The sequence below is a fragment of the Engraulis encrasicolus genome, chromosome 21 (assembly GCF_034702125.1).
Source record: "Engraulis encrasicolus isolate BLACKSEA-1 chromosome 21, IST_EnEncr_1.0, whole genome shotgun sequence".
Taxonomy (NCBI): domain Eukaryota; kingdom Metazoa; phylum Chordata; class Actinopteri; order Clupeiformes; family Engraulidae; genus Engraulis; species Engraulis encrasicolus.
Window position 1 is genome coordinate 27,643,937 of NC_085877.1, and position 26,122 is coordinate 27,670,058.

Genomic DNA, 26,122 nt, shown 5'->3' on the forward strand with positions numbered 1-26,122 from the left:
TGCCGCAGAACTGCATGGCCAGCCACAGGAAGAGCATGAGGCGGCACTTGATGCTGTGTATGAGGCAGACGCCGCGCGCCAGCACGATCACCACCACCGAGCTCATGACCAGCTCAAGGAAGTCAAACAGCAGCACGGAGGCCACGAAGGCCGTGATGCGGCCGCCGCGACGCAGGAAGAGGTGGAGGCGGCGCAGGGCGTAGATGAGCAGCGGCAGGCCCAGGCAGATGCCCACCGCCAGGAAGATGGCCACGAAGATCATGAGCACGGCGAAGGTGTTCCCGAAGTCGTCCCGGTGGTCCAGGTACATGTTCTTCTGGCGGAAGTCGCCCACGGGGCTGCGCGGCTTCTGGTTCTCCAGCGGGTTGTGGTCCATGGTGGTGGGTTGGAGGGGTTGGTGTGGGTTGGAGGGGTTGGTGGATCAATGGGTGTCCCTTCTTGGGGCGGAACTCTGTAAAAGAAGACATCACAAATTCTTCAAATATGATAAGGTTTCATTTTCACATCCTTGGAGTGTGGTCTTACTATGGTCCGTCAAAGATCTTTGGTCATAAAGTTTCTGGTGTTTAGTGAACATTTGTTTTGGTGTGTATGCGTGCGTGCGCGCGTGTGTGTGTCGGTTAGTTGGAGGGTGTATTGGAGGGTTGGTGGGTCAATGAAGGTTCCTTCTTGGGGCTGAGCTCTGTAAAAAGATTTCATAGGTGTGTGGTCTGTAAATAACAGGCATCACAAATTCTTCAAATATTATCAGATTTCATTGCGTAAGGGTCCCTTCTTGCACCTGAGTTCTGTAAAACAAAAAGTCATCAGTTAGTTGATGCGTTGGAGGGGTTGGTTGTTGATTGTTGGTGAGGTCAATAGGGTCCCTTCTGAGGGCAGAGGTCTGGAAAAGACATCACACATTGAAATTCAAATACAAATGCGATCAGATTTCCAATTTGAAGGAAAGTTTGTGGTACGTGTTGGATTGGCGGTATTGGTGGGGATGGTTGTGTCAAAGGGGGTCCCTTTTGAGCCTGATATGAGCTCTGTAAAACTTAGCAGACTTAACAAACCTAACAGACAATAAAACAATTTTGTAGCTCCAAATGTGCCTCTCATCTCTTGGTTGCATGTTAGGCCTTAAAAAAAGAGTCAAATAATTTGACTATTGTGTTTGTTTTACACCATTTTAAAACTAAAAAAAGTCAGTGTCAACCCAAACACAAAAGGAGGGTTAAATGGTTGGAGAAACACATTACAAATATTCGTTTTACAATAATGTTTCGAAAATAGCATTGTTTATCCCTCAATGGGTACGTTTACATGTCGTTTTTAATTCCGAATTAATAATTCAGATTTAAATAGTTCCCTCGAGTTACTTTGATCTTTGATCGAATTGTGAAGTGTTTACATGGTGTTTTCAAAGCGTAATTAAGCTTTATTCAGAATTAAAGTGAGTTATTTCTGAAAAAAAAAATGTCTCATGTAAACATAGCCAATGAAGCATACCCCAACTGTATGTCTTTTGTATGTTTATAAACACAGTGTTGTGAGGAGGGGCAAAACACTGACAGCCAACCACGTGAGCAATTTTTTTGACCGACAGCGGTTTCCAACAACCAGATGTTGAATTGCACACAGCCAGGTTGGCGCAGCCAGAGGAAAACAAAAAATGAGAACCCATAAATTAGTTTCTTATTTATTTTTCTTTCTTTCTACATTTCTTAAACCCTAACTTGGAGTAGGCCCTAGGCCTAGCTGGAGGTGCAATCTAGGGGTGCGTTTCCGCAATGTTAGCTTTGAACTACAGATGTACTTTGTAGTTATCTACTTACTTCAAGGCGAAATCCGTGCATTTCTCGAAACCTTACTATTCCCACAGTAAGCCAAAAGTAGTGCGGCTACTTTCCTGAGCCCACACCGCTACTTACTTTCTTGGCATTGCAGTGCGTGACCAAAGAAGCAACAAGAGATAAGCATGATTGCTGAGTCATGATTCAGCTGTTTCCTCCTAAATTCAGTGCGTGAAGTAGAAAGCAATAGTGTACAACCACCACCAGCACATTTGATTGGATGTCACGACACTGTGACTCCGCTGTTTCCTCCACAACACACCTTGTAATTTCTTTGTGAAAAAACACGGCCGTGGCATTACAATCTGACACCGTCCGCACCAATAATGCAGTATTATCTGCATGCCGATTGGATTTCGTTTCATTCCGAGGTGTAATTTGTAAAATATTTGGACAATAAAGTTGTGGTTACTCCCAAAAAATCGCCTGTTGAAGTGTCATATCTCTAAAAAAAATTCGCGCGGATTTCAGTACATAGCCTAGTGGTATTCACGCTTGCATCCCAATGGGAAAACAGAAGTCACGCCGGTTCGAATCCACATGGTTGCAGTGCCACAATTTTGGAAATATCTGGCAGAAATAGATAATTTATGTTGTGCATTACCAACACACACGCGCAGCCGAGGGAAAATGTGTTACACTGTAGGGTCCAAAGCACGATTTCACGAGTTGTTGTCAACATGCTGCACACTGGTTTCGAACCCGCGTGGCTCGCGTCATCCCATTGATAGGCAAGCGTAAATACCCCTAGGCTATGAAATGAAATTCGCGCCAAAAAAATGTAAGTACTTGATACGTAAGCCAGTGCATTTCCGGGAGTAACCAATACTTTCTTATCTAAATATCTCACAAATTACACATCGAAATGAGACGCAATTCAATCGGTATACAGCTAAAAGTATATTATTAGTCTGGGATTCATCAGATTCCAAGGACATGACGTTTTTTTTCACGAACAAATGACATGACGTGAATTTGTGTTCTGAACACTCTCGCAGCTGTATCATCACTTTGTGTGCATGTCGATTGATTTTCATCGCTTTTGCACCACATGATTAAAAGATATTGACACATTTGTGGTCAAATATGTACTACAAGTTTAGCTAATGGGTGGAGTCACACTCTGAAGTAGACTAGCGCTGTGTGTTACTTGGGGTGGCAGAGGTGATGTCTGGACTCAATGGATCTACTCCAGCTGTACTTCAACTTCATTGTCGAGATACGGATAGGAGGCGCCTCACTTTCAAAGTCACCACTACTTCAGAGTGCACATTACTCCAAGCAGTAGTTACTTTGTGTGCTAACGTTCGAGACACAGGAGTTAGCAACTTTTATAGTATCTACTCTGCAAAGTTGCTAACCGACTAGCTACTTCGCCTTTGAGAAATCTACCCCAGGACATCAGTGACACACAGTCACAGTCACTCACTCTCTCTCTCTCTCTCTCTCTCTCTCTCTCTCTCTCTCTCTCTCTCTCTCTCTCTCTCTCTCTCTCTCGATTCACTGTGTATACACTTATTATCCATTTCAACGAAAGTTAACCACCATGAGCCATCTGACTCACCGGGTGCCTTTGAGTAGTAGGCCTACCTACCGCCGGTGACGTTAAAGACGATGCAGATTAGGTTAATAGGCAGGGGCCCTTTAAAACGTCAGCAAGCATACGGTGTGGTCGTTTATGGGACGGCACCGAGGTATGTAATCTCAGATCAGAAACAGCGGGCTGTGCCCCTGCAGCTTCCACTGACTGTTTACACCAGCCCTGCCGCAGACGAAGGAGGTGGAGGTTATCAGATAAGCATGCCATCACTGGTGAAATGCGCCCATCCGATTTTGTTCGGTGCAGTAAAAAGTGGCGCAGACATGATTATTTATTCACACGTATATGATGTTGTCTTAAAAGTACCCGAAATAAGCCAAATAATAAGCATGTCTTCTAGTAAGAGGAGATGCAGTAAACCTTCCAAAGAGGGGAATGCGGTAAACGTTTCACGGTTCATCGCAGGTGAAGATCCACCCGTCTCAAACTACACGCCAGGCATGGGCTTATGAAAAGCATGCAGCAACATGATAGTCTGTCATCGCACTGGATCAATGCCGTTATCGGGGTTGGAGTAAAGGCGATTTCTTTTATTTTTTCCCCCACTACCAGCAATTGGGAGTGGAGGGAGAGGGGGAGTGGGGGGTATTAGTCGTCATGCAAGGTGGAGTACGTGGGGCATGGGCAGCGGGGGCTTCACTAGCGCGATTCCACTTAACCGCTGCCGTCCCGGGACGCAGCGCGGCGCAGCCCGTCACTATACCGCATGTAGGTTAGCGCGAGCACACTCATAAAATAAAACGGAGCCACATTGCCTTTCGTGTCATGCACACGCGGACCACAGAGCAACCATCTCCCCTGAGCGTCCCTATGGCTTCGAGCCAGACAGCAGTAATGCAGTCCTGAGAGTCAGGTGCCTAGCCTTTGCAATATTTTTCTCCTCTTCCCAGAATTATGCAAGAACAAACATGCGCGTCCTGTGCGCAAAATAACGACACTCGTTCCACAAACTACTTGTAGATGCACGTCTGCAACAGACATAATCCTCGTATTTTAGAGTGTATGGGTGAATATAAACACTGTAGCCTACCTTATATTTCTTCTACACTCAAGTTCCGTCGCCGCTCCAGTGCACGGGGTGTGGTTCCGGATCTGGTGGATCACGAATTCGCTCCTTGCTGACGTCTATTGCGAAACATGGGGGACACTCACACCGCCTGGCTGGTGCGGTTCGGGAAGAGGATGGATGGAGTGCAAAATGAGAAAGGGTAACGATAGAGAGTAAGGGAGAGAGAGTAGTAAAGAGTAGAAGGGTCAATACCACCAGCAGCACGCACACAATGCTGACACAGTTGAAATGACCAGCAGAAGAGAGTTAAGTATCAAACACATACACACACATATATATGCTACACAGCCAGACAAGCTCCCACACACATACACACTCTGTCTGAAATAGAGAGCCAAAGAGACTGGGTATGCTTCCAGGAACAACATCCTACTTAGTGGACATGTGGGGTTATGAAAGCCATCTTCCAATATTTCAGACTGCAATTTGCAAAAAGTTATCCTGTTCAGTTACTTAATGGATTTGTTTTCTGGTTACATCTAATGTACATGTAAGCAAGTGAAAAATCAAGCAAAATAGGCAAAGTGCATTTGTTTGCAGTGTGCAGAGAAATGCATACTACTAGACAAGCTTATCAATATAAGTCACTTTTTATTGCTGCATTTCTGATGTAGGGACAACATTGAGTAGGCTATATTTGATAGGACTAATACACTAAGCACAAAACATTGTGAATCTGCATACAGTGCTGCTTTAACGTAGCCTATGTGAACTATTCAGACATGGTTAATGTTTTTGAAAAAAAAAATAAAGAACTTTATTTGACAGACATCCAAATCCCAATTTGTAAAGCACCCTTTCCAAATACTGAATAGGCCTACACAAAAAAGGACAATTTTCCCATTATGAAATTCAACAAATGTGGTTTATTTCACAAAAACTGGAAATGTTAGTACAGTGTTTATAAGCCTTTATTGAATAAACGTCCCTTGACCTCATCATAAGACTGCTACCGCACCCCTTAATATAAATAAAATAAAAGACTAATTATGCACCCCAATGGCAAATAAGCACTCAGCTGTATCGGGTTCCCAAATGCCCCCTGGAAACATTGCGTGCGTTCCAATATGCGACCTTGCATCCTCCACTTGTGCTTGTGGCCTCCTACCAGGAAGTAATATGTCATGAGGATGACATCACTGAAAACAGTATTATATTTCAATATCTTGCAAAAACTCAATTGTAAAGTCAGTTTCTCATTTGCAAACTGGATGGTGAATGAAGAATAGTCCCCCCAAAATAGTTCTGACTAGATTGACAACGGGGAAACTTTGTTGTCTCCACGGAGGAGGGGCCAGGCGGGGCGAGGCCACAAGCACAAGTGGAGGACGCAAGGTCACATTTTGGAATGCGCCCGCAGAATATGTTAGTAGCTTGTGGCTCTTCCTTTTCCAGCTATTACTTTGACCAAATGTTTTCTGTAACTTCTAACGAGTCCCTCACACCTGTGTATGGAGAATGTTGCTGGTAAGACTTTACTTTACGGATCGCTAATAAGGTGGTAATTTCGTGTTAATTTCATAGTTATTTCATAGTTATTTCAGGATAATAACTGTTTGTTTTAGTAACAACAGCAAAATAACCATACAGTTTCCAGTGCATTGTGTGTGTGTGTGTGTGTGTGTGTGTGTGTGTGTGTGTGTGTGTGTGTGTGTGTGTGTGTGTGTGTGTGTGTGTGTGTGTGTGTGTGTGTGTGTGTGTGTGTGTGTGTGTGTCAACAAAGTGTCACCGGGCTGCGAGTCATCAGGGTGTCACCACAATGCACTGGAAACTGTATGGTTATTTTGCTGTTGTTACTAAAAACAAACAGTTATTACCCTGAAATAACTATGAAATAACTATGAAATTAACATGAAATTACCACCTAATTAGCGATCCGTAAAGTAAAGTGTTACCATGTTGCCCACTTCTCTTTGCAGAACTCAGCCAGTTGGGAGAGGTTGGAGGGACACTTGGCATGCATGCACCATGTTCTTCAAGTCTCGCCACTACATCTCAATAGGATCAAGATCTAGAGTAATAATCCTAAGTCTTTTTTGTGTGTGTTTTTAAATGTACAATGAATATATTTTCACTTTCTATTTGTAATCCCCTGTCTTTGAAGTCATTCCTTAATAGACGTATTGGAATGCTTTAGGTCATTGTCTTGTTGTATAATCCATTTTCCTCTCAGCCTGGACTGTCTAACTAATGCCAGGAGATCCCTGTCAGGAATTCGTTAATATGCCTGAGAATTCATGTTCCTCGGATAATATGAAGTCATCCAGTTCCATAACCAGAGAAGCAGCTCCAGACTTTCATATTTCCATCACCATGCTTCCGTATTTGGAGGAGGTTTAGTCTTCATTAGCAGTGTTGGTTTGGTTGATTTCTTTCCTAAAGTGGCAGTTTTGATTGTGACCAAATAACTCTACTTTGGATACATCTGTATGCGACTCCAGAGTATGACTCCCAGAAGGACTCTGGTTTGTCCCAGTGCTCTCTGACAAAGTTAAAATGGGCATGGTCCTATATTGAGAGATGTTTCTTTCTAGCAACTCCCATACTTGTAATTGTTACATTTGCACATTTGTTGCAGATGCCAGAGAGGTCTGCAACTCTGTAACTCTGTGGGTTGGCCTTAACCAGATTTAATATTTTTCTGGTGGCTTTGGGTAATGGTTTTGATGGGCACCCACTTCAAGGCAGAATTGCTGACATATTGAAGGCCCTCCATTTGTAAATAATCTGTTTTACAGCTGATTGAGTCTTTGGAAGAAGATCTTATATCCCTCCACAGACTGATGTCACTACCCTCTCTTTCATGTCATCGATTATCTACTTTCCTCTTGGCATTGCTAATGTGTATGAAGGGTATGGTTGGTTTCCTCTCTCTTATATTTAGTTCAGGCCTCCTCCTTTCCCGATAATTTCTCATTTCATTGTTTTACGGAAATTATAAATGAAGCCCTTACATGTGTCATCCAAGTCTGTATACCTGCTTGACTTCCGCAATGCTGTTGGTGGTACAAATTCCATGATTCATGCAGTTTACGGGCTATTTCAACAAGCTCCACTAAATAAGTCCAAGCAATTGATGAAACGTATGTCCGATATTTCATACATAAAGAAGCTGGTGATGATACAATAAGAAAACCAACAGAAACATGTGAACTGCTCAAGGGGTTCACATACTTTCAAGCAGCTTTATGTTGGCAAATAAGATATCATCTCAGCATGAAAGCCGTACAAGGTCCATGATATGCGGAGAAAACTCCACAACTATAAATTAGTCTGGGAAAAGTTCATGTTTGTGAACAGTTGACATAAATGTATATGAATCCAGAAAAGTTACAAACCGGGTGTCCAAAATGTTTATGAAAAAGGGGAGGTGTGTGAATGGTTAAACTCTCTAACTGCCTCACAAAACCTGAAGCCTAAATTGTCTTGTCTAAATTATTCATGAAAAATGACAACTTGAAATAGAGTAGAAATAGAATAGAAATCCTTTTTGTCATTATGTACACTACAGTGAGATCAATTATATTTGTATTTGTGAACTAGCAGCAGAAAAAAATGAGAGAGAACACCAAGGAATGCTACACACTGGATCTTCAGGGCCAAGTCCCAGTCGAAATTTAGCCGGAAGAGTCCCTGCTGTGATGCAAGGGGAGAGAGAAATGCACAGGACGTCATTAAAAATGTATCTCACTTAATAATGAATGAGGTCCCATCATCTCAGCAGCCATTGGACAGCAACCAACATGATTTAGGTCCTAAATTCGGCCTCTATGCCTCTCTCTCTCCCTCTCTCCCTGTCTCTCTCTCTCTCTCTCTCTCTCTCTGATGCTGACGTGCACATGCACGCATGTCGCACACTTCCACTATCTCACTCTCTGTCTCTTCACTCGCACTGTTATCTTTCTTTCTCAGTGTCTCCATCTCTGTTGCCTTCTCTCTGTCCTGCTCTCTCTCTCTCTCTCTGCCCTGCTCTCTCACTCTCTCTGCCCTGCTCTCTCTCTCTCTCTCTGTCCTGCGCTCTCTCGCTCTCTCGCTCTCTCGTGCTCTCTCGCACTCTCTCGCGCTCTCTCGCTCTCTCTCTCTCTCTCTCTCTCTCTCTTAATATTAATTTCTGCAGTATATCAGCTTGCCTCTTTTGCGCTCTCAATCTTTATTTCTCCATCTCACTCTCCCTCCTTCCTCTATTATCTTTCCACCGGTCTGTTTCTGTTTCTGTCTGTCTGTCTGTCTGTCTGTCTGTCTGTCTGTCTGTCTGTCTGTCTGTCTGTCTGTCTCTCTCTCTCTCTCTCTGTCTCTCGATCTCTCTCTCTATCTCAGTTGGAAAACTACAGCAATACATTACCCCTAGTCCTACATGAAAGTAGTCAAAAGTAAAAAAAAAAATAGGCCTAAGTACTAATCAAAAAGTACAGACAAAGTACAGACAAAGCACAGACGCAGGCCTGCACAAACATACACTTGCGCTAGCTGGCATGCACGCGCACGCGCTCACACACACACACACACACACACACACACACACACACACACACACACACACACACACACACACACACACACACACACACACACACACACACACACAGTCAATACACACATGAACAATTTCTGACCTGCTGACCATATCAATTAAAATGGATTCCGATTCCGGTTTTCTCACATGAGGTTGACATGCCCCACAGAGTGAATCTGTGGCAAGTGCACATGCAAACTCTCTCTCTCACACACACACACACACACGCACACACACACACAAAGACACACACACACACACTCACACACACATTATGGGATCTGGTATCACCCAGAAGCCCGTCAATGTAACACTGATCTCTTCAGGCACACACAGGATGTCCGTCTTAGTCATAGCCTATAGACAGTGATCTTAACAGTCTACATTCATTTGCCATATACTGTAAAAATGCAGAAATAACCAATATATAAATAATAATAAATAATAAATAAATAATAAAAATAAATAATAAATAACCTCCAACTACATTTATTCTACACGTCCTCACATTCTATTTAGCCTATGCGTGTCACTGTGGGGTAATGTCAAAGGTTCTCTGAGGAACCTTTAGGGTGTTATGAGAGTAACCTTTAGGAGAGCTACGTAACTACCTTTAGATGGTTCTAAACCTTTTTTTGTCGACCTCATCATAAGCCTCCCAACGCCCCTTGACCTCATCATAAGCCTGCCCCATATAGTAGGTGACGGAAAGGGGGATGCAGTGGTGCATTTGCATCCCCACTTCTGGGCTCCCTAAATGAGGATTTTTTTTACCTTTTGTCCTGACGAATGAGTGGAGTGCAGCAACATAAACATGGTTAAGAAATAAAGAATGAAGGCCCCAGTGGCTTAGGGTGGATGACCTATGGTGGATGGCACACATGCACGCACGCACGCACGCACGCACACGCGCACACACACACACACACACACACACACACACACACACACACACACACACACACACACACACACACACACACACACACACACACACACACACACACACACACACACACTATGTGGTGTGTGCATGACAGACTTGACACCTGCACCGGTGAAAGGCAACTTGAAATGGTTGCGCACATGTGGATGTGCAGTGTGGGCAGTTTTGGGCTTTGTAGTGTAATCAATGCTGACTGTAGTGTAGTGTTGCACATGCAGGAAGAGTGCATGGTGAGAGTGCTGGAGCACCACAAGGGCGGGTGGATGGGATAGGTGGGTGGGATACGGTGTTGAGGTGGCAAGGACTGTTACATAAAGCTGTACCCAGTGGTCGAGTTGTAAAATCAAAGCAAGGGACAATTTTGAAAATGTAGTTGTTAAAAGTGCAATTTTAACACAATAGGCCTATGTGAAGAAGGGATGCCTGTTTCAGAGGGGGACGATTTTTTGACCATTTTCATTGAGGGGGATGATATTATCCCCCCCTCCCCAACAACTCGAGCCCTGGCTGTACTGCAACATAGAATACACTGACGGTCTTGTATCTACATACCTACATGCATGCAATGGGGTTTATTGAATTAATTAACATCTTTCTGACAGTCTGTCTGCTTGTGTGCATGCATACAATATATAGGTGAAAGGATGAACAGATGGATGGATGAATGTATCAACATATACATGAAGTAGGCCTATATTGCAAAAGCACACACGGATTAAATAATATTCATTCATTTAGGTACTTACTTACTTATCATACTTGCTCGCTTGCTTGCTTACATAATTACTAACAGTTCCAGAAGTACAGACCTAAATATGACTGGAATAGAATTCAAGAATAGAATGCAAGCATGACATTTGTCTTTGATCTAACCATATAGGCTACAAACATAGATGGGCATTCATTCCATTACTCAAAACACAAATACATACATACATCATTACATACATCCCCTCCCTTTAGCTACCCTTCCCAGCATACACATAATATACAAGTATGCTGTGGTATCGTAAGAGCGAGTGACTTTTCCTCTTTTCCATTCATCTAAATGGTCACTAGATGGCACTGTAAACAGCTGTAAGCTCATCAGGCCTACTGGGCCTAATGTGCCTACTGCAACTCCCTCCAGAATGGCAGGAGGCCCTTCAAGATTAATCAGACACCCATAATAAAGGTTATGAGTCTCCTTGTGATACATGTCAGGCAGTACGCTGAATAAAGCAAATTTCCCTTGCCATTTTTCTGCCAGGATGTTTTGAAAGAATAAGGTCATCTCATGGGCATGTACAATAGGCTGGCCAATTGTGGATGTGGAAGACACAAAGAAATTGAGGGGTAAAAGTGCAAAATCACTGAAAGATGATTTGGGTGAAAGCTGTCTGTAATGTGAGAAAGCACAGACATTAGACCTGACATAGCAAATGGAGTCAGCAAGTAGCAACACCCACTTCTCATCCTCTCATGTTACCATGCCAACTCCACCACACTGCCCAATCACTAATGATTTGTCACTTAGCTATATCAAACTGTTTACAATATATATAAATATATACTTTCATACATAGATATTAGTGTTTCTAGTTGGTGTCTTTTTTTTTTTTTTTCTTTAAAGAAACATCAGCCAGCTTTCTTTCTGAGCTAAAATTTTGTTTCGACCTTTCCATGATTCATAATCTCTCGTTACAGAGTGAACGGTACTAGGGAATTTGAAAATAATAAAAATGTTTTGCTAAGGGATTAACAATGACAAAGTTGTCGTGTGTTACTTAAAATGCTTGGAAATTTCTTGGAAATATTAGGCCTTCAATGTTCAGTGAACCAGAATGGTGTGCACTAAAAAGGTTCTTTTTAGTTGTCTGTGATTAATTTTAGGAATATAGTAAAAGCGCGAAGGGCAATGTACTCTCTCCATAACGGACACTGCCACAGTTCTATCGGTCTGAGCATTCTCACTGTGTGCTGTATGGTTACAATGATCCTGTCACTTAAGCATTCACAAATTCACACACATACTCACACAACTTACATCAAATCACGGGCAGTCAGACTTGTAGCCCAAACATTGCCGGTTCCACTCCCGACCCACCAGGTTGGTGGGGGGAGTAATTAACCAGTGCTCTCCCCCATCCTCCTCCATGACTGAGGTATCCTGAGCATGGTACCATCACGCCGCACTGCTCCCTTTCAGGCGGCATTGGGGGCTGCCTTCTTGGATGGGTGAGGTATAAATGCAACTTTGCTGTGTGCAGTGTGCAGCGTTCACTTGTGTGCTGTTGAGTGCTGTGTCACAATGACAATGGGGATTGGAGTTTCCCAGTTGGACTTTTACGTTCAGATAAGGTGAACATACCGGTCAAACAGCAGTGAGGCCAGTGTCAGTCTATCCCTATACTCCTCTTGTTTGTATAGGGTTCAACATGTCCTGACATGATATAATGAAAGTAAAACAACTGACTGTTTGAAAAATGAGTTCCTGAAATTCACAGCATAATAAGGGATAATTGACGACACGGTGTGCGTATAACAGGAAAAATAATGCACACCTAGGTGGTGATGCGGCCACGACGCGAAGCGGTGTGTTATACGCACACCGTGAAGTCAATTATCCCGCTTATACCACGGTTGCCACACTGTCTGAAATTTATTTAAGGCATTATTTCGATGCTTTAATGGCTAAAACAAAGGTTTTCTGTAGAACTACTTCCTTCCGCCACAAGAAGCTTCTTTTCATAACTTTCTGGCGAACTGCCGTTGCTAATTCTAAATTGAAGGTTGCTATGGCCAAGACACCGTTGATAGTTCTATCGCATTCGGTTGTCAAGCCAAGAGCCAGTCGTTAATTCTATCGCATTTGGTTGTCAAGTCAGTTGCCTCAATGTTCTACCCATCCGATGTATGGGAGCGTCTGACTTGCCCACTAGATTATGCTACAGTTGTCATGATTCCTACACATGTACAGATCTCAATAGGTTAAAAAAAATACCCTGCGCATCTTGGCGACATTCTAAATGCCTCGCCTCGCCATCAAAACAGGCACCTCGCCAATCTGCTCTCCTCCCACAGGAAACTCCCCTTGATTTATTTTCCACTGCGTTCCCATAGTTAGGCCTATTAATCCGAAAATATCCCATACTTTTCACAAGTTACGCTACTCTCTCAACTGATAAACGCTACAACCACAGGAAACATCTCCTCCTGTGGGGAAGAAACGCCCACGTGAAACGGGCGTCCCTTTGCGCAGGGACTCTCTCCCTCTCCCTCTCCCTCTCCCCCTCCCCCTTTCTCTCCCTCTCTCTCAAAGTTGACAGAATGATGGTCAGTTGGGAGAAATAAACATTATTAAAATTTGATTAGGCCTACTAAGATTTGCTCCAGATTCACTATATACATTAGGCCTACTGGTGTTTCCAGACGCGCGATGTGACATGTGTCAGTTCAGCGCGTAATGCTTGCAACTTTTTTGTGTGTTTATGAACGTGCGTGCCTTGGCGCATTGATACACTGGAGTTATGCGGTCAGAAAAGTGACCTAATAGTGGGACTACTTCAGGTGTGCATCTATAGACAGTTAATCAACACCCAATTTAGCGCGTCACAATGGGAGATTCCAGACTGCCGTGGTATAAACTATACTATAGGCCTACTATACTATACTACACTACACTACACTACACTACACTATATACTTATGCCACATATATGGTATTAAACACTCCATATACTGTATCTACTACAGTCTTTCCATACTACTGAATAGCAGTGTCTCCTAGATCTTTTAATTTCTCATGCCAAATCAAATGTCAACAGTGTCATTATTATACCACGGCAGTCTGGAATCTCCCATTGTGACGCGCTAAATTGGGTGTTGATTAACTGTCTATAGATGCACACCTGAAGTAGTCCCACTATTAGGTCACTTTTCTGACCGCATAACTCCAGTGTATCAATGCGCCAAGGCACGCACGTTCACACACACACACAAAAGTTGCAAGCATTACGCGCTGAATTGACACATGTCACATCGCGCGTCTGGAAACACCAGTAGGCCTAATGTATAGTGAATCTGGAGCAAATCTTAGTAGGCCTAATCAAATAAAAAAATTTCAAACATGTTTATTTCTCCCAACTGACCATCACTCTGTCAACTTTGTGAGAGAGAGAGAGAGAGAGAGAGAGAGAGAGAGAGAGAGAGAGAGAGAGAGAGAGAGATTCCCTGCGCAAAGGGACGCCCGTTTCACGTGGGCGTTTCTTCCCCACGAGAGGAGATGTTTCCTGTGGTTGTAGCGTTTATCAGTTGAGAGAGTAGCGTAGGCCTAACTTGTGAAAAGTATGGGATATTTTCGGATCAATAACTATGGGAACGCAGTGGAAAGTAAATCAAGGGGAGTTTCCCATGGGAGGAGAGCAGATTGACGAGGTGCCTGTTTTGATGGCGAGGCGAGGCATTTAGAATGTCGCCAAGATGTGCGGGGTATTTTTTAATCTATTGAGATCTGTACATTTGTATGAATCATGCCAACTGTAGCATAATCTAGTGGGCAAGTCAGACGCGCCCATATATCGGATGGGTAGAACATTGAGGCGACTGACTTGACAACCAAATGCGATAGAATTAACGACTGGCTCTTGACTTGACAACCGAATGCGATAGAACTATCAACGGTGTCTTGGCCATAGCAACCTTCAATTTAGAATTAGCAACGGCAGTTCGCCAGAAAGTTATGAAAAGAAGCTTCTTGTGGCGGAAGGAAGTAGTTCTACAGAAAACCTTTGTTTTAGCCATTAAAGCATCGAAATAATGCCTTAAATAAATTTCAGACAGTGTGGCAACCGTGGTATAAGCGGGATAATTGACTTCACGGTGTGCGTATAACAGGAAAAATAATGAGGTGTGCATTATTTTTCCTGTTATACGCACACCGTGTCGTCAATTATCCCTTACATAGTGCACCGTATTACCTACATTACAGTGCGGTGTAGTATGTAATCACATGTTGTAGTAAACCATTGGATACCAAATAGGCCCACGTCACACTTCTTAAATGCTAATACCTAGGACTTTGACATTAAGCTACCGTAGTACCTGCTATAGCCTACACGTGTTTCATGCAATAGCTCCTGTTAGAAAATATGACTAGGAGGAGAAATAATGGTGAGGTGGGGTCAGTCATTTTCATTTATTTTCTCATTTATTCATGTGTAGGCCTATATATATTGTTATTTGTAGAAAATTGTCTTCGGCTTACTGTAACATAAAGCACACAACGCAGGCATAGCAGTCGTGCTTATGATTTGTGATGAGGGAAAATCACGTCATGGCACACTTCAACCTGTAGAGGGCACCAAGACCCACAGATGTTAACCTCCACTGTTGTGTGTTGTGTTCAAATTGTTTTTTTTTTTTTTGCCACATGTCTTGTTCTATACCAGGCCTTATTCAATTAGTAGCTGGAGGGCCACATGCGGCCCAGACATGGTACACATGTCAACTAGCTGTGGCCTCCAGTTGTAGCACTATACACTCAAGTTTTGATCCTGCAGTACAACACATGCTTTTTTATGTGAATCCCTTGCTTGTCTTGTACATTGAACATTCAACATTCAATGAACGTTAAACAAGTTTTCGTACTGATTTGAAAAGTGTCATTCTCAACATGTTGTGAAAATGTGAGGCCCAACTGAAGTTCTTGGTTTCGAAATTTGACCCAAATGAAATTTTAATTGAATGGCCCTACTCTATACCATGCCCTACTTTCTGCACACTATGAACATTAGCCTACATGACACCACAAGACAGATATCTCAGATGTAGGCTATTCTGCTCTTAGTCAAATGACCTGCACTTAGTCGCACAATATTGTTTCAATAGGGAAGTACAACTCAATACAGAATAACGTGTAAATGTATTGCATGTGCTACTAACAAGTTTGTGATGAACATCAAACAGTTGAGTATTTTTCAGTAGTTTAAACAAAAATAAGATTAAAAAAAAACAGCATGCTTGCACATGGGAAAAATCCTTGCATTACAATGCAAACAATAAGCACAAGAGGAGCAATGCTACTGCAAGAGCTATACTACATGGTCCTTGGGAGGGGTTCCAAAAGACGTAGGTAAACACAGCTAGTCTGTCTGCCCACTATATACACAACCTGAAGCGGATCAGACTCACAGCGGACAGTGAAAGACAACTGTGGTTCCAATCTAAAAGCTCTTCAGGAGGACAAACGTACAACTTGAAAAACTCAAGGTAGGCTACGACAAAGTCAAGAATTTCAGCATGAGGCTATGGTGCAGGGAATTATGTAGGTAGCTGACATATGTTATGTTACTAAACATGGCTATGCAGTGTTCCCTGTTATTAATCTGAAGTGGAAGTTTTGGTGTGTCATTTTTAGCGCTTTACAGTAGGAAACACCTTCACTTTGTGTTGCAGTATGCTTTACTTTAGTGCCAAACATAATGTTTTACATACTATACAGTCTAGGGTTTATACTATTGTTTCAGTAAGAGCATGGTATTAAACATGCAATGTCTGAGGAACTTCCAGATCTCCATATGTAACCAATATTTATTTCATGAGACATGAATTAAAGTCAGCAGAGCTCTCTACGTGTACTTATTTACACTATTACCTGTTGTAATTATTTGTTGCACCACTAACTAAACAATGTCTGGACAGTGTTTGAGCAGTTAGTGATGTAGATTCATTCAGTACTTCTAAGGAAAATTAACTTTTATCTTCAAATAATGATGACCATTAACCCAGCCTTGCCTTGTCATACATCAGCTCCAGTCCAAAACAATTTCCTTCCACGTTCCGTGGGCCGGGTGATCTGGAAAGGTTTTGGTCTTGTTGCCAGACCACCAGCCAATCAGCGAATGGGGGAGGGAGAAAGGGAGGGGGACACATTCAACAAAGTTTACCTATCCCACCAGTAATCCTTTTTTCAATTTCATGACCAGTGAATGGGTTTTAAATTTCAACAGAGTTCAAACCTCCCTACAGAAAACAAATCCCAATTTCCTTAGTCCAGACAATCTGTATTAATGGAATTAGTAAAAGGGTATGGTAAGTCTCTATACCTACCCTGTACATGTATTACCATCCCATGGTACCTCCCCTTGCACCGATGATACAAAAAGGCAATTTCATTTTGTGTTCACTGTGTGCTGCGGTGTGCCAGGTACGGCAAAATAGGTCACAAAGACAATGTAACTGCCCTTATGATACTTTCACTTTCACTTTCAAAAACATTTGCAATTGCCCATGCCTAATATTATATCATATTAAATTGACTTGTCTCAAAATATTCAACAGGTTGAAGTCACAGAGCAGCAGGAAGCAGTATGTCGGCGTTTTTCCTGTGTGTGATTGTCATGCTCAGCCTGAGCGATACTGTAACAGGTAATAGTGCTGAGTGATGTTGAAGGCTATTTCTGAATTAGGCCTACTAAATGCCATAAATGTGGAGCCCTATGGCATTGATATTTGTTAGAATGTACACCAAAATATGATGTAAATGTGACATAATGCCAGCATATTTACTTTCATTAACCATGGTCAGGAGGTACCATAAAAATATAACCCCTCTTTGCATCTGCACATGTTGTCTATATGCAGTAGGGTGCATCAGATGCCCCCTATGAAAAGATATTGCCTTGGCCCTATAGTAAAAATGTTCTACACCCAGTAGAAACAGACTGTGTAAAATATTTTGAAATTTGGATGAAGTCTACCGGGGCCACCAGCCCCATGAAAATACAAAATAATGGTGATAGTCAGAATCTTGGAATATAAATGGACATTTTGCTGCATAAAGCTACCCAATAAAAAATATATTGTCTCAGCTCTGTGATAAAAATGTTCTATGCACAGTAGAATCACTCTGTGTAAAATATGTTGAAATTTAGATGAATTCTATCGGGTCCACCAGGCCCATGAAAATACAAAATAATGGTGATGGTGATGGGCAACCTGGATTCCAAAGCTGAAGTCCAGTGCCACATATTCCAAGTGACATACCTAGTTTTACCTTTCCAGTTAGGGCAATTGGACAGGTAAAACCAGGTAATTTGAAATCTGTGGCACTGGATTGTAGCTTTTGAATCTAGGTTTGCCATTGTCTTAAAACAGAGGTGGACAAACCGCGTGACACATTTGCCCCAGCCAATATAATGAACCAGCTGAGCCTAATTACCACTTAAGCCAGGTTGATGAGGTAATTAGTGAGATCACCTGTATTAAGAGCACAAACAGAAGGAATATCTAAGCAGGTTGTGTATTCAGTCGATCCACTTACACAGACTTCAGTCTCAGGACAGACTGATGGTCAAACTGCTATATTTAGGCAAATTTGCTCTTTTGCAACACAATATCAATTCCTTGCTGCCTTGGACCACTGCTAGTATCAAGCAAGAGATTGCAAAGCTGCATGACTGTTATATTTGTGTCTTTCACCTGTGGGCCTACAATTCATAGAGGACCATCTGTACTAAAGCTGTGAATGTTCCTTGGAATGCCTAGGCTACAAAGCAGTCAATACAACTGTATTGAAGAGTGCCATTACTTCTTTATCCCATTGCCTGTGGTAGTATTTCACTTTACTCCATCAGATGAGTACCATAACTTACCTGAGAGGCCCTTGGCAATGGACTCTGGACCTGGTGATACCCATGACATACCTAGAAGCCACTTAAGTACAGGTTTTGGGAAGCCACTCTTTCCAACATCACATACAGTTGTATTGTATGTACTCTATTGAACTACTGCAGGGATTTCTTAAAAAAACACAGGTCATTCCAAGGAGCATTCACAGCTTTAGTACAGATGCTCCACCAGGTATTAACATAGGGTGACCAGACGTCCCGGTTTGACCGGGACAGTCCCGGTTTGGAGTTGTGTGTCCCAGGTCCCGAGCAAACCCTCTCGGGACACAAATATGTCCCGGTTTTGGCCACCCACTACATTGCGCCATGTCTATCAGGGTAAATATATGGAAAAGATTACATGTTTACCGGCCACAATTAATGGCAGCCAGCGCTTGTATAGAAAGTCTGAAGGAGTCAGTTGCGATTTGTCATTCCTCCCTCTAAAATTGATTAGAATGCAGGAAATGGCATCTAAAAAATACAAATTTTCCTGGGGGATGACCCCCAGACCCGCCCACCAAATATTGTCCTTCAGTCACGCACAAAGTGTCTCGGTTTCAGACTACAAAAATCTGGTCACCCTATACTAACAGCTACCTGTACAATCCTGTAGGCCAGTGTTTCCCAACCAGGGGTACGTGTACCACTAGGGGTACGGGAGCATACTGCAGGGGGTACTTGGGAAAATTTTATTTGAACAAATGCATGGAGCAAAGTCACACTGGAATAGAAAAAGCAATGTAAAATATGAATTAGGGGGTACTCATGGTACAATGAAATGGTTTCGGGGGTACATGAGACACAAAAGGTTGGGAATCACTGCTGTAGGCCCACAGGTGAAGCACACAAAAGTCATACAACTTCGCAATCTCTTGCTTGATACTGGCAGTGGGTCAGCTGGTTCATTATATTGGCTATATTTGGAATATGTGGCACTGGACTTTGGAATCCAGGTTGCCCATCACTATCACCATTGTTTTGTATTTTCATGGGCCTGGTGGACCCAGTAGAATTAATCTAAATTTCAACACATTTTCAATGTTTGATTTTACTGTGCATAGAACATTTTTTTTATCACACAGCTGAGACAATATGCAGCAAAATGTCCATTTCTATTCAGGGCTGGACTGGGCGATAAATAGGGACCGGGCACTTTTGGATTTAAGGGGGCCCCCTCATTATTATTAGTGCCGGAGAACTGACTCACCGGTGGGCCCCGCACCCTCATGGGCCCCTATTTTCAGTAATGTAAAAAATAAAAAAAATGGGGGCCCACGAGGGTGCGGGGCTCACCGGGAAATGCCCGCCATGCCAGATGGCCAGTCCAGCCCTGTTTCTATCCAAGATTTTGACTATCACCATTATTTTCTATTTTCATGGGGCTGGTGGCCCCGGTAGACTTCATCCAAATTTCAAAATATTTTACACAGAGTGATTTTACTGTGCATAGAACACTTTTATCACAGAGCTGAGACAAAATGTTTTTTATTGGGTAGCTTTATGCAGCAAAATGTCCATTTCTATTCCAAGATTCTGACTATCACCATTATTTTGTATTTTCATGGGGCTGGTGGCCCCGGTAGACTTCATCCAAATTTCAAAATATTTTACACAGTGTATTTTTACTGGGTGTAGAACATTTTCACTATAGGGCCAAGGCAATATCTTTTCATAGGGGGCATCTGATGCACCCTAGCATACAGTATTTCCTATGCACTTTGTATTTGCTGGTGATGTTGGGTATGATTACTGTATGTCCTCTTTTGAAAGTCGCTTTGGTTATAAAGCGTCTGCCAAATGCAATGTAACGTAATGGTCAAAGTAGACCTGTAGTGAAGTCGGGGAGAACACCCAAACAGTTATGTGATAATGGATTCAGTGTTTTCCTTACATTTGCTCAGTTTTTGTTGAAGAGTATGTCCACATATCATATTTCTGTCACACCTGTGGACTCCTCAACATATGAAGAGTTCAGATGCAAAACCCCCTAAGTGCCTTTTCAGAAAATAATCTTAATTCATTTTTATTTAATACAAAGCTATCAAAATTGCATATTTTTTAATTGTATTTATGTAATATAACTATTTATATGTATTATCAAGTACATGAATGTAAACCAAACCAACAACGGGGTTCTCTAAAAATATAGAAGTGCAGATCTTCAGAAATGGAGTTAGGGGGTTTTGCATCTGAACTCTTCATATTTATTCCACCTCCAGGCTCAACATTCAACCTGACGGTTCCCATCAGCCCGGTCCCGGCCCAGCTGCACTCCTCTCTGGTTCTGCCCTGCAAAATGTACCCACACCTTTACGCAGAGTCATTTGAGGTACGATGGTACCGATCCAATAGCGACAAAACTACGGTTCTGCTCTATAAGGATGGAAATATGCAGGGAGCATCTGCTGACCCTCAGTACAGGGGCAGGGCATCTCTGGTCGGGGACCTGGAGAAGGGGGACGCTTCCCTGAAACTGGAGAATCTCACGGTTGCAGACAGAGGAGCGTATGTGTGCTTTGTGAAGAGTTCTGTCTGGTATGAGGCAGGGACGCCTTCCCCCCCACTCCCAGATCCAAAATTCCATCAAAAGTTTGGAGTCGCCCCACCAGGCAGCCGATGGGGATTAGAGTGTTGTCCCGCGTTAGACCGGGAAGTCCGGCGTGGGGGCACCTCGCTGCTGCTAGTGCCACGACCGGGTGGCTGAGCGGCCGAACTGCTGGGGGAAGCCTGCGAAGTCCGACGCTGCCCTTCGTTTCCTCCTGAGGTGCCACCCTGGGGTGCATGGGGCTCTGCTGGGACACCCAAGCCAGCATCGCCCACCTGCTCCCCAAGAAGGATATCTTCTTCGCTCGATAGCTCCCCTGAGTCGACAGGGGTAGGTTCGCCTGGTCGGCCCGACCCCGGGGGGGTGTCGGGGGCCAGGGGGCCCACCACTCCTTTCAGCATGCTGCGGTGAACGTGCTTCAGCTTCGTTGGATCGTTGACGGGGGCGATCGTGTACACGGCTCCGGTCTCCGAAGGGGTACGCACCACCATGTGTACCTGAGAGTTCCACACATCTTGGATTTTATTTCGACCTCGCACGCCGAGGTTGCGTACATATACCCGTTGCCCTACTTCTAAAACAGCAGTCTTCACCCGTGCATCGTGTCTGTCCTTGCGATATTCCGCCGCTGCGGCCAAACGCTCCCGAGCCCCATCAAATGCCACTTGAAGCCGGGCCTGATGCTCCTGTATCCAGTCGCACACTCGACCATGGACCGGTGGCCGAACTCGGCCCAGGAGGAAGTCTACGGGTAGCTGTGGCTCTTGGCCGAACATAAGGAAGTGTGGCGATTCTCCTGTCGCTTGATGCGGGGTGGTATTATAACAGAAGGTTACGTGCGGCAGGCAAGTTGCCCAGTCGCGCTTCCGAGAGGCCGGTAGGGTACGCAGGAGGTTGTGTAGAGTGCGGTTAAATCGCTCACATTGGCCGTCCCTTCTGGACCCCGTACAGCCCGCAAAGTTGCTGAATCAGGGTGCCCTCGAAACAGCGCCCCTGGTCGGAGTGGAGCCGACCAGGAATTCCGAACCGGTAGAACCATTCCACAAGCAAGACCTGGGCGACCGTCGAGGCCCGCTGATCCCGGGTGGGGACGGCGATGGAATACTTACTGAAGACGTCCGTGATGACTAAAACGTTCTCCACCCCCCCCGACGTGGGCTCCAAAAGCGTGAAATCCACAGCTACCACTTCGTTGGGCCGAGATGCCAGTAGGTGGCCCATATACGCGGCGGCTAGAGGAGGCTCCCCTTTGGACTCTTGGCACCTAAGGCACTTTTCACACCATCGGCGCACCTCCGCAAACATGCGGGGCCAGTAACACCGTTGCCCAACCAACTCCAGTGTTCGATTAATCCCCTGGTGGCCATGGTGCTCGTGGAGCTGGTTTAGGACCTCTGATTGCAGGGCAGCCGGCAAAACCAGCTGGAGGCACTCATCACGGCCACTGGGGTGTAGCACTCTCCGGTAAAGGACTCCATCGTTCTCCACAAACCGTTTCCACTGCCGCAACAGGATCAAGGCCAAGGGTGACAGAGCTTCCCGTTCCTCACGAGTAGGCCGCCGACGCGCCTTCCAGAAGGCCAGAATCGGCTGGATAACAGGGTCTCCTTCTTGCAGAGCGCACAGGTCCGGCAAAGGGTGGGAGGGCAGCACCGAAACAACCAACTGAGAGGCGGTGATGCTACCCCCCGGGACAGCGGCCGGTTGCAGCTGACCACCGGGGTCGCTTGCTTGCAGAGTGCGCAGAACCGGCAAAGCGTGGGGGGACGACCCCGAGACACTGGACTGAGAGGCGGTGCTGCCGTCTCCCTGAGCCGCTACCTGTTGCAGCAATCTAGGGACCGCTGTACCCGGAACCAGGTCACTCACGTCTTCTTGGTCTGGCTGATTCTGCCGCGACAGGCCGTCCGCATTACCGTTAGATTTACCCGAGCGGTACTTTAATTCAAAATCAAATGATGCAAGCTGTGCGGCCCACCGGTGTTCGACCGCCCCGAGTTTGGAAGTAGTGAGGTGACTCAGGGGGTTATTATCAGTGTACACGACACACTTCTGGCCCAAGAGATATTCGCGAAACTTCTCGGTGACGGCCCATTTTAGGGCGAGGAACTCGAGCTTCATAGAACTGTAATTGTTCATATTCCGCTCTGTAGGTCTTAACGTTCTACTGGCGTATGCCACCGGTCGGACTTTGCCGTCCACCTCCTGCGAGAGGACCGCGCCCAGTCCGCAATGGCTGGCGTCGACCTCAAGAATAAATGGGCGGCTAAAGCCTCCCCTTGAGTTCCTCAAAACTTCTTTCGCAATCCTCTGACCATGCATCAAGAAACTGCTGCCCCGAGGGCCGACGGGAACGGTTCCCGTTCAAGGTGGCCACCAATCGATGCAACGGCGCGGCCAGCTTGGCGAATCCTTCGACGAATCGTCGATAATAGCTGGCGAAGCCTAGGAATGATCGGAGCTCCGACACATTGGCAGGTCGCCGCCATGTGGACACTGCCTCCACCTTGCCAGGGTCGGTAGAGACACCGTGCTGAGAGATCACGTGTCCCAAGTACTGAACCTCCGGCTTAAAGAACGCGCACTTCCCTAATTTAGCCTTCAGCCCCTCCGACTGCAACCGGGTCAAGACCATCTCCAGGCGCTGTAGATGTTGCGCCACGGTGGACGAGAAGATCACGATGTCGTCAAGATACAGTAGAACGGAATGACACTGTTGGTCGCCGAACATACGTTGCATTAATCGTTGAAATGTACCTGGTGCATTGCACAGGCCAAAAGGCATTCTGTTCCATTCGAACAACCCGAAGGGGGTACAGAATGCCGTTTTGGCCCGATCACCTTCTGTCACGGGGACTTGGTTGTACCCACTGGCTAAGTCCATCGTAGAAAACCAGCGGGCACCTGCCAACATGTCCAATGTCTCCTCGATCCGAGGGAGCGGAAAGGCGTCCTTCCGAGTTCGGGCATTTAACAGGCGATAGTCGACACAGAGTCGCAAGCTCCCATCCTTCTTCCGGACTAGAACAAGGGGAGAAGCGAATGGACTACTGCTTTCTCTGATGACCTTCGCCTGGAGGAGCTGGTTGATATGGGTTTTTACGGCCTCGTAGTCGGAGGGGGCAATGCGCCTGTAACGCTGCCGGATGTCGTGCGAGATTAGGGAAGTGCAACCCAAGTCGCCCTCATGGGCGGAGAAGACCGAAGAGTACCTCAGAAGCAGGGCCCGGACCTCAGCCTGTTCCTCGGCAGGCAGGGGTAACAAGTCCACTGCGCGGATTTGTGTCTCCAAAGGCGACGGGGCAGGCGCCTGAGGGTCAGTAATGGCGGCCACAGAACGAACCTCCACCACGTCCCGTGGCAAGCTGATGATCGACACAGCATTCACCTGTCCGAGTCTAGTACGAGGGTACAGCAGGACGTCCGTACAACCGACGTTAACTACAGGGATCTGCACCAAGCCACGGGTCACCTGCACCAAGGCAGGGGACACCAGCAACCCCCCGGGCAACCCCCGGTCCGTCGGCTCAAAGAGGGTTCCAAGCCCTGAATGTTGCTCAGGGCAGGTGGCAGGAATCAACTTCATGGTCCCCCCCGGAACCCGCCATGGCGCATGGCCCCGGACATTCACCATGCCACTGGTCTCGGGGGTGGGTTGGATTTCAGCCTGATGACAGTGTTGCAGCGCTTTCAGCACCGGTCGAGGGGCAGTTGACACTGATGGGAGATCGAAAAGCGTGGGACCGTGCCGCCCAAAAAGTTCCTTATAACACTTGCCGATAACATTCATACCAAGAACCCCAGGGACCACGGAAGCCGTGCCCCCTGGGGGGTCGCGAACGACCAGAACACCGCAATCAGGCATACTCTTCCCGCAAAGCTCAATATTCAGCTCCAAGTAGCCCAAGTAAGGAATCTCTAGGCCGTTGGCCGCTCGGAGCTGCAGCCAGTGACATGAGCGTAACCGCTCCTGCCCCATAGATTCGAAGTTGGCAGCAAAGAAACTTTCAGTGACGGTGGACACCATAGACCCAGTGTCAATGAGACAGGGGACCTGAACCCCGCCCATCCGGACGAGCAGATGTGGACAGTTAGAAAGTAACGCCTCGGTGGCATTGGCAGGGGCAAGGGCATTACGTGAGCCAAGAGAGGCCCCCCCCGGACTGTGACTCCTCAGTCCGGTGGGCGTCAGTTTCCCGAGGGCTGGTTCGGTTGGAGGGGCCCATTCTCCGAAAACCCGGAGCCTCTACGGGAGGGTGCTTGTGGGGGCCCCACCACTCGTTCTCCGTCACAATCCGCAGCAATATGGCCTGTCGCACGACAGCGCCAGCAGACAAGGGGTCCCTCCCGAGGAGACCGACCTCGCCTCCGTGGCTCCCCCTGTGTGGCCGCACCCCGAGAAAAATGCTGCAACTGAGCCTGTTGATTTTGCACCATTTCCATGAGCTTCGCCATGTCGGCCTGCAACTTCTCCATATCAGATCTGGTCGGCGCCCCACCACGGGGATCCATGCTTACGGCGCAAGAGGTACCAGGGACCCCAAGGGAGCGATCGAGTGAAGACAAGGAAAAGCTACGCGGCCGCTGCGGTTCGGCGGCGCCCTCCCGTTCCCAACGCATGGCTTCCTTACGCACCGCGATCAAAGTGGCTAACGGCGTGGTCCGAATGAAACTCTTTAAGTGACGACGCAAGGCGCCCTCGTTAACATGCTCCACAAACTGATCACGCAGAAGAACGTCAGCGTTAAGAATTCCCTCAGGCGCATTTCGTCTAACCTTATCAATAAGGGTCATTAATGCGATTGAAAATTCTAGCAGTGTCTCTCCCTCTTGCTGTTTTCTCGAAAAGAACGCCTCCTGCAAGGCCACGTATGACTGTGGGCAACCGTAAAGCTCCTGTAAAATTTCAAAAATTTTCTCTGGGTTTTCTTTTTCTTCTCTCGGCCTATAGCGGATCTCATCC